At 46.9% G+C, this 15,761-nt stretch overlaps 1 long non-coding RNA gene across 2 annotated transcripts in view; it reads left to right on the forward strand.

Annotated features, from left to right (window-relative positions):
• The first annotated feature begins 1,541 nt into the window (after nucleotides 1-1,541).
• The window catches only part of LOC118259489 (uncharacterized), a 34,171-nt gene continuing 19,951 nt past the window's right edge, over nucleotides 1,542-15,761 (forward strand). Inside the window, exons 1-2 of one of the 2 annotated variants that reach the window (XR_007709315.1) lie at nucleotides 1,542-1,727; nucleotides 3,756-3,918. This is a non-coding gene — a long non-coding RNA (uncharacterized LOC118259489). Of the gene's footprint in view, nucleotides 1,728-3,405; nucleotides 3,503-3,755; nucleotides 3,919-15,761 lie in introns of those variants that run through there. The other variant, XR_007709314.1, reaches the window with a different exon arrangement.

Here is a 15,761-nt window from a genome sequence, read left to right on the forward strand (position 1 = left end):
TTAACCACTTAGCACAGTGGGTTCTGGCTTAGGACAGTGATCAGTAATGTAGAAGGCAGTGATAAAATAAATAGTGTTACTATTAATATGGGATATTGATAAACCTCCTTAAAATACTCTCTTTACCTGTCTGTCTACATTTTATCTCAAGTCATTTCCCAGCCCTGTAAAGTAAAAGGAACCATTTTCCTGGCAGTATTGCTAGATAGTTAGTTATTAGGGAATCAGATTGTGGGAAGCTCAGAAACTAAAAAGGCACCATTCTTTGTTTCTTAGTTTGGTCTTCATTTCTTAAAATTCCCAGAAACATATAATTATTTGGGGTGGAAAAGACCTTTAAGATCATCGTGTCCAACCATTAAGCTAGCACTCTCAGTCCACTGCTAAACCATATCCCTAAGTGCCACATGCCCACGTCTCTTAGCTACCTCCAGGGATGGCGACTCCACCACGTCTGCGGGCAGCCTGTTCCAATGCCTAACCAACCTTTTCATGAATAAATTCTTGCCGATAGACAATCTAAACCTCTGTTGGGGCAACTTGATGCCACTGCCTTACCACTTGCCACCTGAGAAATGGTCTCGACCGACACAGTCAGTAAGAAAAAAGGGTTAGTGCTAGGAGAAAGAGTTAGTGTTAGCCTTAGTAAGACAAAGTGAGAGAAAAGTTAGAAAAAAAGTTAGTTTGGGGGAGAAAGAAGAGATTGGAAACCTAAAAGAGGCAGTTGACGGGCTGTGCTCCTTCTCCTCTACCAAGACAGGGCCTCCCTCTCGTTAAGCCTTGCACCTTCATCTTTTGGTCAGGAATAGATTTGACTAGTGCTATGATCATATAAAAAGCTCGTGGGTTGAGATAAAGACAGTTTAATCGGACAGAAAAGGAAGAGAAATAATAATATGCACAAAGCAGGTGATGTACAATGCCCTTGCTCACCACCCACTGACTAATGCCCAGCCTGTCCTCAAGCAGCGGTCCCTCTCCTACTCCAGCCTGCTACCCCATATAATTGTTCAGCGTGACACCACATGGTATGGGACATCCCTTTGGCCAACCTGGGTCAGCTGTCCCGACTGAATCCCTTCCCAGCTTCTTGTGCGCTCGCAGCCTCCTCGCTGGTGGGGTGCTATGGGAAGCTGAAAAGTTCTTGGCTTAGTGTAAGCACTGCTTGGCAACCGCTAAAACGTCAGCATGTTATCAGCATTATTCTCATGCTAAATCCAAAACACAGCACCATACCAGCTACTAGGAGGACAATGAACCCTAACCTAGCTGAAACCAGGACAATACCAACCCCTTATTCCACACTGTTTATGTCATGCTCAGGTTCCACACTTTCCAGTATTTTCCAATTAATCACCACTTTTCATATATGTATATGAGATGTAAGGCAAAGCCATGGCTGCCAAATGCCCCGTCTGTGGAGCATGTTGCTGTCTGTGGAGCATGTTCAGCTTGCTGCAGAATAAGAATGCTTAGCACAGAAAGGATTCCTTGCTTCCAGGCGGTGTTGATCCTTTGTCACCGGTGGCAAGGAGGACAGTGCTGGGAGCTCGAAGTAGTGCCTTCGACAGCTCTGCTCTTCAAAGCCAGCGGCGCTTCTGTTCCTTGGCGAAAGGAGCTGCAGTTCCTTCTCCCAGAAGTGTTGTTGCAGAAGTTTGGCAGTGCAAGTGAGGACTTTTTCCTGCAAATGCAAGGCAGTCTTGGCAGCAGCAGTTGAAATTGTTTCTGTGAGTATGTGCAGCCTCGGCTGCTGTCAGCACTGTGGAGAAGAGCATCAGCATTGCAAGGCAAAATGTGGCACAGGCTGTCGTGGCACGCTTCCGTTATGGAGCCATATACACTGCTGGGTCTTAGCCAAAGATTCAGCTGTTTGCCTCTTGCTTTTTCTACTTTATTGCTTAAAGCAATACTGCACACGTACAGTATTGTTTCTGTGTTTTTAGAAATGCAAATATGCATATACGATTACAGGTAAGTAAAGAAATGTATACGTATATATAAAACAGCGTGTCTGTGTAGAAAACCACTGGGTATATTTCCTCATATTTGCATTTATTTGTGGATACACATACACGTGTCCGTACACACAAATACTGCGCGTATCTTCGATAGGTATTTTCACATTTAGCGCTTCCGGGCCGAAAGGCAGCGGGCCACCAATCAGCGAGCGTGCGAAGGGAACGTGGCTTGAACAGCATGCAGCCAATCAGAGGAGCACTGTGTGATGAGCGCTCCCCCCTTGCCACAAAATGTCGGCCATCACAAAATGGTGGCCGTCACAACATGTCGGCCCCCAGTGTGTTGCACGTGGAGGGACTTCCTGTTTCCATGGACCACTGCATAAGCTAAACGCATAGGCCGGTTTGGGCTGCATGGCACAGGCTGTCATTGCATGCTTCTTTTCAGGAGCCATATAACCTGCTGGGTCTTATCCACAGATTCAGCCGTTTGCCCCTTGCTTTTTTGACTTTGTTGCTTAAAACAATACTGCACACGTGCGGTACTGTTTCTGTGTTTTTAGAAATGCAAATATGCATATCCGATTACAGGTAAGCAAAAAATGTATACATGTATATAAATAGTGTGTCTGTGTAGAAAACCACTGGGTATATTTACACATATTTGCATTTATTTGTGGATATACATACACGTGTCCGTACACACACACACACTGTACGTATCGTAGATAGGTATTTTCACATTTAGCGCTTCCCGGCCGAAAGGCAGCGGGCCACCAATCAGCGGGCGAGCGCAGGGCACGTGGCTCGAACAGCACGCAGCCAATTAGAGAGGCACTGTGAGATGAGTGCTCCCTCCCCGCCACAAAATGTCGGCCCCCAGTGTGTTGCACGTGGAGGGATTTCTAGTTCCCATGGCAACTGCATAAGCCAGACACATAGGCCGGTTTGGGCTGCTAGTCACAAGAGAAGGCGTAACTGGGAGGAGGCAGGGGGGTTCTGCCTGCCGGAGGGTAAGACTGGTGGAAGGTTCTTGGAAGCCTGCGAGCAGTGACAGAGGCTGCTGGTGGCCTGCTGCAAGAGGTGTCTTGGTAACCTGCCTGAGATTCTGGCCGAGCCAAGTCGTCTACAGTCGTGTCCAGGCTTTCGGGGTGGTTTCTGTCAAGTGAGTTTCAAGATGATCCTGAGGAATGTCTCATGTAAGGCAAAGCCAAGGCTGCCAAATGCCCCGTCTGTGGAGCATGTTGCTGTCTGTGGAGCATGTTCAGCTCGCTGCAGAATAAGAATGCTTAGCACAGAAAGGATTCCTTGCTTCCAGGCGGTGTTGATCCTTTGTCACCGGTGGCAAGGAGGACAGTGCTGGGAGCTCGAAGTAGTGCCTTCGACAGCTCTGCTCTTCAAAGCCAGCGGCGCTTCTGTTCCTTGGTGAAAGGAGCTGCAATTCCTTCTCCCAGAAGTGTTGTTGCAGAAGTTTGGCAGTGCAAGTGAGGACTTTTTCCTGCAAATGCAAGGCAGTCTTGGCAGCAGCAGTTGAAATTGTTTCTGTGAGTATGTGCAGCCTCGGCTGCTGTCAGCACTGTGGAGAAGAGCATCAGCATTGCAAGGCAAGATGTGGCACAGGCTGTCATGGCACGCTTCCCTTTTGGAGCCGTATGCACTGCTGGGTCTTTGGCAAAGATTCAGCTGTTTTCCCTTTGCTTTTTCAACTGTATTGCTTAGCACAATAGTGCATACGGGGAAGGGTAGGGTAGTGCTCACACGATTGTTTTAAAAACTGTTGTTTGTTTTCATTTCCAGCAGGTGGTGCTACAGAGAGACGGAGCGTGCTATCCTGGCCCTTTGCTGCGTTCCAGAGCTCTGCTGCTGCCAATGTACTTGGGCAGTGGGGATCTAACAGCAGAAGAGCACTCTTTGGCCAGCATCTGGTGGCTGTAGGGAAGATGGCGCACTGTGCAAGCAGGTCCAGTAGAGAAGGCCTGGTGAGGGAGTATCTGTCCCTCTGGCTTTGCCCTCAGAGAGGCAGCATTCTCAGGAGAGATACCATGGACCTCAGGAGATGGGTGATTTAGTTGTTTTCCTCCTGGCACACTGTCGTTGGGCTAAGAATACTAAATACTAAATACAATTTAATATAATATTAAATACTAATACTAAATACTGTTGTTGGGCTAAGAAGGTTCTTTGACAGTTTCCTGCCACTGAGTTTTCCAAAAGTCTGGCTGTTTTATTTTTTATTTTTCCCTCATGTTATGCAATTTTTGCAGTACAGTCATCCTGGGGAATGGTTTTAAATTAAAAGAGGGGAGATTTAGGTTAGAGGCTAGGAGGAAATTCTTCACTTAGAGGTTGGTGAGGCACTGGAACAGGTTGCCTGGGGAGGTTGTGGATGCTCCACCCCTGGAGGTGTTCAAGACCAGGTTGGATGAGGCCCTGAGCAACCTGATCTAGTGGGTGGCATGCCTGCCTTTGGCAGGGAGATTGGAACAAGATGATCTTTGAGGTCCCTTCCAACCCGAGCCTTTCTATGGTTCTATGATTCTGTGATTAACCGTGTGTTTGGCCTGAATGACCCCAAAGCACCGAGGATCTCTATTTTTACTGCTTTTTACTCTATTTTTACTTCAGTGCACAAATAGGGCCTCTCTTAGGTAAATACTAGCAAGGCTTCCCTCTGGGTGAGGTACTTGACAAGGCAGGGGAACAGTTTTTAATCATGCAGATTTCCATGAATTCTGGCCTCCTAAATTTCAGCAGTGGAGCCAGCTGTGGACTGACATGCTTGTGGCAGAGCCATTCTCCTTGTTAGATCTTACCTCTTGAGCTCAAAATCGTTTTTGTTACTTTGGTTCTTTAGACCTGCTTTCAAGAGCTACAGCTTATGAGTGTATCCTTTGGTTACTCAGTTTAGACAAACATATACCAGTTTCATTTTTTCATACTGCTTTTTGACATATGAAAGCAAACTTTTATTACGCTAAATAACAGAGGACCAGGGCACAAAGTGGCTATTTCGGACATCATCTTGTAATTATAGATTAACTTGAAGGAGAAAAGAAGGTGGTCTCTTTTAGGTGTAGTTAATATAGCCAAGCATATTTTTACATGTTAGTAAAAAATAATAATTTGTCAAAGTCTTTCAACAGAAGAAGGAGACTGTGGCACTTAGGTATGACAAACAACTTGTTCCTAGCTATATAAATCAAAGTAAAAATTCATCTGGAAGAAGTCTCAGCTATTGGAAATTTGTTAAAGAGTAATCATAGAATCATAGAATACCCTGAGTTGGAAGGACCCACAAGAATCCACACAGGACCACCAACAAGCAGACCCTATATCTGAGAGTGCTGTCCAAATGCTTCTTGAACTCCAGCAGACTCAGTGCTGTGACCATGCCTTGGGGAGCCTGTTCCAGTGCCCGACCACCCTCTCGGTGAAGAATCTTTTCCTAACACCCAGCCTGAACCTCCCCTGTCACAGCTTCATGCCGTTCCCTCGGGTCCTGTCACTGTCCCCAGAGAGCAGAGATCAGCGCCTGCCTCACTGCAGGCACTCACTCACTCATCTACCTTGACTTTAGCAAGGCTTTCGATACTGTCTCCCATGAAATCCTGATAGCTAAGCTGAGGAAGTATGGGATAGAGGAGTGGGCAGTAAGGTGGGTTGAGAACTGGATGACTGGCCAAGCTCAGAGGGTTGTGATCGGCGGCGCAGAGTCCGGCTGGTGACCTATGACTAGCGGCATTCCCCAGGGGTCGGTGCTGGGTCCGCTCTTGTTCAACATCTTCATCGACAACCTTGATGAGGGAATAGTGTCTGCCCTCAGCAAGTACGCTGGTGACACAAAGCTGGGAGGAGTGGCTGACATGCCAGAAGGCTGTGCTGCCATTCAGCGAGACCTGGACTGGCTGGAGAGACAGGCAGGAAGAAACTAAATGAGATTTAATAAGAGAAAGTGTAGAGTCCTGCACCTGGGAAGGAACAACCAGATGTATCAGTACAGGCTGGGGGACGACCTGCTGGAGAGGAGCTCTGAGGAGAAGGACCTGGGGGTCCTGGTGGAAGACAGGTTGACCATGAGCCAGCAGTGTGCCCTCGTGGCCAAGAGGGCCAATGGGATTCTGTCGTGCATTAAAAGGAGCGTGGCTAGCAGGTCAAGGAAGGTGATCCTCCCCCTCTACTCTGCCCTGGTCAGGCCTCACCTGGAGTACTGTGTCCAGTTCTGGGCTCCCCGGTACAAAAAAGACAGGGGTCTTCTGGAACGAGTCCAGCGGAGGGCCACAAAGATGATAAGGGTCCTGGAGCATCTTCCCTATGAGGAAAGGCTGAGAGACCTGGGTCTGTTCAGCCCGGAGAAAAGAAGACTGAGAGGGGATCTCATCAATGTGTATAAATACCTGAGGTGTGGGAGACAGAGGGATTTGGCCAACCTTTTTTCAGTGGTTTGTGGGGATAGGACAAGGGGTAATGGCCACAAGATAGAGCACAGGAAGTTCCGCACCAACATGCGAAAGAACTTCACGGTGAGGGTGACGGAGCACTGGAACAGGCTGCCCAGGGAGGTTGTGGAGTCTCCTTCTCTGGAGATATTCAAGGCCTGTCTGGACGCCTACCTGGGCAGCCTGCTCTAAGGAACCTGCTTTGGCAGGGGGGTTGGACCTGATGATCTTCAAGGTCCCTTCCGACCCCTTCAATTCTGTGATTCTGTGATACTCAAGCGGAGTCTGCACCAGCACAGATTAGAGCGGCACAATCCCTTCCCGCAACATTCTGATTGTGAATTCTGATGGTGAATCTGGGTGGCAACATTGCCAGTTGTCTGCTTGCATTACCATAAAATCCCACAGCAGGAATTTATTTGGTAAATTTGTAAGGAATAAATATTATTGAATAAAGTAAATATATCTTTACATATAGGTAAGCTTGCAATTCCATATGTCAACTATGGGAAAGTCTTCAGAAAAGGCAGGTAACAAGGCTATGTAATTACACTACTTACTATCTGTGGTAACTTTTTATGTATTTATTTATTTAGAATTCTTTTCACCCTGTCATTAAAAGAATATTGACTAGTTGTGCTCTTCAGCCAATGGTGCTTTCTTTCCTTGATAAAGATCACATTATAACCACAAGTTCTGATTGTAAACAGGGATTCCGTTGTCTCAGCCCTAGGCACTCGTTTAACCACTTAGCACAGTGGGTTCTGGCTTAGGACAGTGATCAGTAATGTAGAAGGCAGTGATAAAATAAATAGTGTTACTATTAATATGGGATATTGATAAACCTCCTTAAAATACTCTCTTTACCTGTCTGTCTACATTTTATCTCAAGTCATTTCCCAGCCCTGTAAAGTAAAAGGAACCATTTTCCTGGCAGTATTGCTAGATAGTTAGTTATTAGGGAATCAGATTGTGGGAAGCTCAGAAACTAAAAAGGCACCATTCTTTGTTTCTTAGTTTGGTCTTCATTTCTTAAAATTCCCAGAAACATATAATTATTTGGGGTGGAAAAGACCTTTAAGATCATCGTGTCCAACCATTAAGCTAGCACTCTCAGTCCACTGCTAAAACCATATCCCTAAGTGCCACATGCCCACGTCTCTTAGCTACCTCCAGGGATGGCGACTCCACCACGTCTGCGGGCAGCCTGTTCCAATGCCTAACCAACCTTTTCATGAATAAATTCTTGCCGATAGACAATCTAAACCTCTGTTGGGGCAACTTGATGCCATTGCCTTACCACTTGCCACCTGAGAAATGGTCTCGACCGACACAGTCAGTAAGAAAAAAGGGTTAGTGCTAGGAGAAAGAGTTAGTGTTAGCCTCAGTAAGACAAAGTGAGAGAAAAGTTAGAAAAAAAGTTAGTTTGGGGGAGAAAGAAGAGATTGGAAACCTAAAAGAGGCAGTTGACGGGCTGTGCTCCTTCTCCTCTACCAAGACAGGGCCTCGCTCTCGTTAAGCCTTGCGCCTTCATCTTTTGGTCAGGAATAGATTTGACTAGTGCTATGATCATATAAAAAGCTCGTGGGTTGAGATAAAGACAGTTTAATCGGACAGAAAAGGAAGAGAAATAATAATATGCACAAAGCAGGTGATGTACAATGCCCTTGCTCACCACCCACTGACTAATGCCCAGCCTGTCCTCAAGCAGCGGTCCCTCTCCTACTCCAGCCTGCTACCCCATATAATTGTTCAGCGTGACACCACATGGTATGGGACATCCCTTTGGCCAACCTGGGTCAGCTGTCCCGACTGAATCCCTTCCCAGCTTCTTGTGCGCTCGCAGCCTCCTCGCTGGTGGGGTGCTATGGGAAGCTGAAAAGTTCTTGGCTTAGTGTAAGCACTGCTTGGCAACCGCTAAAACGTCAGCATGTTATCAGCATTATTCTCATGCTAAATCCAAAACACAGCACCATACCAGCTACTAGGAGGACAATGAACCCTAACCTAGCTGAAACCAGGACAATACCAACCCCTTATTCCACACCGTTTATGTCATGCTCAGGTTCCACACTTTCCAGTATTTTCCAATTAATCACCACTTTTCATATATGTATATGAGATGTAAGGCAAAGCCATGGCTGCCAAATGCCCCGTCTGTGGAGCATGTTGCTGTCTGTGGAGCATGTTCAGCTTGCTGCAGAATAAGAATGCTTAGCACAGAAAGGATTCCTTGCTTCCAGGCGGTGTTGATCCTTTGTCACCGGTGGCAAGGAGGACAGTGCTGGGAGCTCGAAGTAGTGCCTTCGACAGCTCTGCTCTTCAAAGCCAGCGGCGCTTCTGTTCCTTGGCGAAAGGAGCTGCAGTTCCTTCTCCCAGAAGTGTTGTTGCAGAAGTTTGGCAGTGCAAGTGAGGACTTTTTCCTGCAAATGCAAGGCAGTCTTGGCAGCAGCAGTTGAAATTGTTTCTGTGAGTATGTGCAGCCTCGGCTGCTGTCAGCACTGTGGAGAAGAGCATCAGCATTGCAAGGCAAAATGTGGCACAGGCTGTCGTGGCACGCTTCCGTTATGGAGCCATATACACTGCTGGGTCTTAGCCAAAGATTCAGCTGTTTGCCTCTTGCTTTTTCTACTTTATTGCTTAAAGCAATACTGCACACGTACAGTATTGTTTCTGTGTTTTTAGAAATGCAAATATGCATATACGATTACAGGTAAGTAAAGAAATGTATACGTATATATAAAACAGCGTGTCTGTGTAGAAAACCACTGGGTATATTTCCTCATATTTGCATTTATTTGTGGATACACATACACGTGTCCGTACACACAAATACTGCGCGTATCTTAGATAGGTATTTTCACATTTAGCGCTTCCGGGCCGAAAGGCAGCGGGCCACCAATCAGCGAAGCGTGCGAAGGGAACGTGGCTTGAACAGCACGCAGCCAATCAGAGGAGCACTGTGTGATGAGCGCTCCCCCCTTGCCACAAAATGTCGGCCATCACAAAATGGTGGCCGTCACAATATGTCGGCCCCCAGTGTGTTGCACGTGGAGGGACTTCCTGTTTCCATGGACCACTGCATAAGCTAAACGCATAGGCCGGTTTGGGCTGCATGGCACAGGCTGTCATTGCATGCTTCTTTTCAGGAGCCATATAACCTGCTGGGTCTTATCCACAGATTCAGCCGTTTGCCCCTTGCTTTTTTGACTTTGTTGCTTAAAACAATACTGCACACGTGCGGTACTGTTTCTGTGTTTTTAGAAATGCAAATATGCATATCCGATTACAGGTAAGCAAAAAATGTATACATGTATATAAATAGTGTGTCTGTGTAGAAAACCACTGGTATATTTACACATATTTGCATTTATTTGTGGATATACATACACGTGTCCGTACACACACACACTGCGCGTATCGTAGATAGGTATTTTCACATTTAGCGCTTCCCGGCCGAAAGGCAGCGGGCCACCAATCAGCGGGCGAACACAGGGCACGTGGCTCGAACAGCACGCAGCCAATCAGAGAGGCACTGTGAGATGAGCGCTCCCTCCCCGCCACAAAATGTCGGCCCCCAGTGTGTTGCACGTGGAGGGATTTCTTGTTCCCATGGCAACTGCATAAGCCAGACACATAGGCCGGTTTGGGCTGCCAGTCACAAGAGAAGGCGTAACTGGGAGGAGGCAGGGGGGTTCTGCCTGCCGGAGGGTAAGACTGGTGGAAGGTTCTTGGAAGCCTGTGAGCAGTGACAGAGGCTGCTGGTGGCCTGCTGCAAGAGGTGTCTTGGTAACCTGCCTGAGATTCTGGCCGAGCCAAGTCGTCTACAGTCGTGTCCAGGCATTCGGGGTGGTTTCTGTCAAGTGAGTTTCAAGATGATCCTGAGGAATGTCTCTTGTAAGGCAAAGCCAAGGCTGCCAAATGCCCTGTCTGTGGAGCATGTTGCTGTCTGTGGAGCATGTTCGGCTCGCTGCAGAATAAGAATGCTTAGCACAGAAAGGATTCCTTGCTTCCAGGCGGTGTTGATCCTTTGTCACCGGTGGCAAGGAGGACAGTGCTGGGAGCTCGAAGTAGTGCCTTCGGCAGCTCTGCTCTTCAAAGCCAGCGGCGCTTCTGTTCCTTGGCGAAAAGGAGCTGCAATTCCTTCTCCCAGAAGTGTTGTTGCAGAAGTTTGGCAGTGCAAGTGAGGACTTTTTCCTGCAAATGCAAGGCAGTCTTGGCAGCAGCAGTTGAAATTGTTTCTGTGAGTATGTGCAGCCTCGGCTGCTGTCAGCACTGTGGAGAAGAGCATCAGCATTGCAAGGCAAGATGTGGCACAGGCTGTCATGGCACGCTTCCTTTTTGGAGCCGTATGCACTGCTGGGTCTTTGGCAAAGATTCAGCTGTTTTCCCTTTGCTTTTTCAACTGTATTGCTTAGCACAATAGTGCATACGGGGAAGGGTAGGGTAGTGCTCACACGATTGTTTTAAAAACTGTTGTTTGTTTTCATTTCCAGCAGGTGGTGCTACAGAGAGACGGAGCGTGCTATCCTGGCCCTTTGCTGCGTTCCAGAGCTCTGCTGCTGCCAATGTACTTGGGCAGTGAGGATCTAACAGCAGAAGAGCACTCTTTGGCCAGCATCTGGTGGCTGTAGGGAAGGATGGCGCACTGTGCAAGCAGGATCCAGTAGAGAAGGCCTGGTGAGGGAGTATCTGTCCCTCTGGCTTTGCCCTCAGAGAGGCAGCATTCTCAGGAGAGATACCATGGACCTCAGGAGATTGGGTGATTTAGTTGTTTTCCTCCTGGCACACTGTCGTTGGGCTAAGAATACTAAATACTAAATACAATTTAATATAATATTAAATACTAATACTAAATACTGTTCGTTGGGCTAAGAAGGTTCTTTGACAGTTTCCTGCCACTGAGTTTTCCAAAAGTCTGGCTGTTTTATTTTTTATTTTTCCCTCATGTTATGCAATTTTTGCAGTACAGTCATCCTGGGGAATGGTTTTAAATTAAAAGAGGGGAGATTTAGATTAGAGGCTAGGAGGAAATTCTTCACTTAGAGGGTGGTGAGGCACTGGAACAGGTTGCCTGGGGAGGTTGTGGATGCTCCACCCCTGGAGGTGTTCAAGACCAGGTTGGATGAGGCCCTGAGCAACCTGATCTAGTGGGTGGCATGCCTGCCTATGGCAGGGAGATTGGAACAAGATGATCTTTGAGGTCCCTTCCAACCCAAGCCTTTCTATGGTTCTATGATTCTGTGATTAACCGTGTGTTTGGCCTGAATGACCCCAAAGCACCGAGGATCTCTATTTTTACTGCTGTACTTCAGTGCACAAATAGGGCCTCTCTTAGGTAAATACTAGCAAGGCTTCCCTCTGGGTGAGGTACTTGACAAGGCAGGGGAACAGTTTTTAATCATGCAGATTTCCATGAATTCTGGCCTCCTAAATTTCAGCAGTGGAGCCAGCTGTGGACTGACATGCTTGTGGCAGAGCCATTCTCCTTGTTAGATCTTACCCCTTGAGCTCAAAATTGTTTTTGTTACTTTGGTTCTTTAGACCTGCTTTCAAGAGCTACAGCTTATGAGTGTATCCTTTGGTTACTCAGTTTAGACAAACATATACCAGTTTCATTTTTTCATACTGCTTTTTGACATATGAAAGCAAACTTTATTACGCTAAATAACAGAGGACCAGGGCACAAAGTGGCTATTTCGGACATCATCTTGTAATTATAGATTAACTTGAAGGAGAAAAGAAGGTGGTCTCTTTTAGGTGTAGTTAATATAGCCAAGCATATTTTTACATGTTAGTAAAGAATAATAATTTGTCAAAGTCTTTCAACAGAAGAAGGAGACTGTGGCACTTAGGTATGACAAACAACTTGTTCCTAGCTATATAAATCAAAGTAAAAATTCATCTGGAAGAAGTCTCAGCTATTGGAAATTTGTTAAAGAGTAATCATAGAATCATAGAATACCCTGAGTTGGAAGGACCCACAAGAATCCACACAGGACCACCCAACAAGCAGACCCTATGTCTGAGAGTGCTGTCCAAATGCTTCTTGAACTCCAGCAGACTCAGTGCTGTGACCATGCCTTGGGGAGCCTGTTCCAGTGCCCGACCACCCTCTCGGTGAAGAATCTTTTCCTAACACCCAGCCTGAACCTCCCCTGTCACAGCTTCATGCCGTTCCCTCGGGTCCTGTCACTGTCCCCAGAGAGCAGAGATCAGCGCCTGCCTCACTGCAGGCACTCACTCACTCATCTACCTTGACTTTAGCAAGGCTTTCGATACTGTCTCCCATGAAATCCTGATAGCTAAGCTGAGGAAGTATGGGATAGAGGAGTGGGCAGTAAGGTGGGTTGAGAACTGGATGACTGGCCAAGCTCAGAGGGTTGTGATCGGCGGCGCAGAGTCCGGCTGGTGACCTATGACTAGCGGCATTCCCCAGGGGTCGGTGCTGGGTCCGCTCTTGTTCAACATCTTCATCGACAACCTTGATGAGGGAATAGTGTCTGCCCTCAGCAAGTACGCTGGTGACACAAAGCTGGGAGGAGTGGCTGACATGCCAGAAGGCTGTGCTGCCATTCAGCGAGACCTGGACTGGCTGGAGAGACAGGCAGGAAGAAACTAAATGAGATTTAATAAGAGAAAGTGTAGAGTCCTGCACCTGGGAAGGAACAACCAGATGTATCAGTACAGGCTGGGGGACGACCTGCTGGAGAGGAGCTCTGAGGAGAAGGACCTGGGGGTCCTGGTGGAAGACAGGTTGACCATGAGCCAGCAGTGTGCCCTCGTGGCCAAGAGGGCCAATGGGATTCTGTCGTGCATTAAAAGGAGCGTGGCTAGCAGGTCAAGGAAGGTGATCCTCCCCCTCTACTCTGCCCTGGTCAGGCCTCACCTGGAGTACTGTGTCCAGTTCTGGGCTCCCCGGTACAAAAAAGACAGGGGTCTTCTGGAACGAGTCCAGCGGAGGGCCACAAAGATGATAAGGGTCCTGGAGCATCTTCCCTATGAGGAAAGGCTGAGAGACCTGGGTCTGTTCAGCCCGGAGAAAAGAAGACTGAGAGGGGATCTCATCAATGTGTATAAATACCTGAGGTGTGGGAGACAGAGGGATTTGGCCAACCTTTTTTCAGTGGTTTGTGGGGATAGGACAAGGGGTAATGGCCACAAGATAGAGCACAGGAAGTTCCGCACCAACATGCGAAAGAACTTCACGGTGAGGGTGACGGAGCACTGGAACAGGCTGCCCAGGGAGGTTGTGGAGTCTCCTTCTCTGGAGATATTCAAGGCCTGTCTGGACGCCTACCTGGGCAGCCTGCTCTAAGGAACCTGCTTTGGCAGGGGGGTTGGACCTGATGATCTTCAAGGTCCCTTCCGACCCCTTCAATTCTGTGATTCTGTGATACTCAAGCGGAGTCTGCACCAGCACAGATTAGAGCGGCACAATCCCTTCCCGCAACATTCTGATTGTGAATTCTGATGGTGAATCTGGGTGGCAACATTGCCAGTTGTCTGCTTGCATTACCATAAAATCCCACAGCAGGAATTTATTTGGTAAATTTGTAAGGAATAAATATTATTGAATAAAGTAAATATATCTTTACATATAGGTAAGCTTGCAATTCCATATGTCAACTATGGGAAAGTCTTCAGAAAAGGCAGGTAACAAGGCTATGTAATTACACTACTTACTATCTGTGGTAACTTTTTATGTATTTATTTATTTAGAATTCTTTTCACCCTGTCATTAAAAGAATATTGACTAGTTGTGCTCTTCAGCCAATGGTGCTTTCTTTCCTTGATAAAGATCACATTATAACCACAAGTTCTGATTGTAAACAGGGATTCCGTTGTCTCAGCCCTAGGCACTCATTTAACCACTTAGCACAGTGGGTTCTGGCTTAGGACAGTGATCAGTAATGTAGAAGGCAGTGATAAAATAAATAGTGTTACTATTAATATGGGATATTGATAAACCTCCTTAAAATATTCTCTTTACCTGTCTGTCTACATTTTATCTCAAGTCATTTCCCAGCCCTGTAAAGTAAAAGGAACCATTTTCCTGACAGTATTGCTAGATAGTTAGTTATTAGGGAATCAGATTGTGGGAAGCTCAGAAGCTAAAAAGGCACCATTCTTTGTTTCTTAGTTTGGTCTTCATTTCTTAAAATTCCCAGAAACATATAATTATTTGGGGTGGAAAAGACCTTTAAGATCATCGTGTCCAACCATTAAGCTAGCACTCTCAGTCCACTGCTAAACCATATCCCTAAGTGCCACATGCCCACGTCTCTTAGCTACCTCCAGGGATGGCGACTCCACCACGTCTGCGGGCAGCCTGTTCCAATGCCTAACCAACCTTTTCATGAATAAATTCTTGCCGATAGACAATCTAAACCTCTGTTGGGGCAACTTGATGCCATTGCCTTACCACTTGCCACCTGAGAAATGGTCTCGACCGACACAGTCAGTAAGAAAAAAGGGTTAGTGCTAGGAGAAAGAGTTAGTGTTAGCCTCAGTAAGACAAAGTGAGAGAAAAGTTAGAAAAAAAGTTAGTTTGGGGGAGAAAGAAGAGATTGGAAACCTAAAAGAGGCAGTTGACGGGCTGTGCTCCTTCTCCTCTACCAAGACAGGGCCTCGCTCTCGTTAAGCCTTGCGCCTTCATCTTTTGGTCAGGAATAGATTTGACTAGTGCTATGATCATATAAAAAGCTCGTGGGTTGAGATAAAGACAGTTTAATCGGACAGAAAAGGAAGAGAAATAATAATATGCACAAAGCAGGTGATGTACCTGCTCACCACCCACTGACTAATGCCCAGCCTGTCCCCAAGCAGCGGTCCCTCTCCTACTCCAGCCTGCTACCCCATATAATTGTTCAGCGTGACACCACATGGTATGGGACATCCCTTTGGCCAACCTGGGTCAGCTGTCCCGACTGAATCCCTTCCCAGCTTCTTGTGCGCTCGCAGCCTCCTCGCTGGTGGGGTGCTATGGGAAGCTGAAAAGTCCTTGGCTTAGTGTAAGCACTGCTTGGCAACCGCTAAAACGTCAGCATGTTATCAGCGTTATTCTCATGCTAAATCCAAAACACAGCACCATACCAGCTACTGGGAGGACAATGAACCCTAACCTAGCTGAAACCAGGACAATACCAACCCCTTATTCCACACCGTTTATGTCATGCTCAGGTTCCGCACTTTCCAGTATTTTCCAATTAATCACCACTTTTCATATATGTATATGAGATGTCCACTGAGTTTGTTTAGTCTGTGAATGACTTTGGGCTCCATTTGTCACAAAAATCTTTCAGCGCAGAAGAGATGGTGTGAGGTGTTGGATCGTCACATGCTGAAGCTTGTTGTGATTCCATCA

Source organism: Cygnus atratus, chromosome Z (assembly GCF_013377495.2).
Source record: "Cygnus atratus isolate AKBS03 ecotype Queensland, Australia chromosome Z, CAtr_DNAZoo_HiC_assembly, whole genome shotgun sequence".
Classification (NCBI taxonomy): domain Eukaryota; kingdom Metazoa; phylum Chordata; class Aves; order Anseriformes; family Anatidae; genus Cygnus; species Cygnus atratus.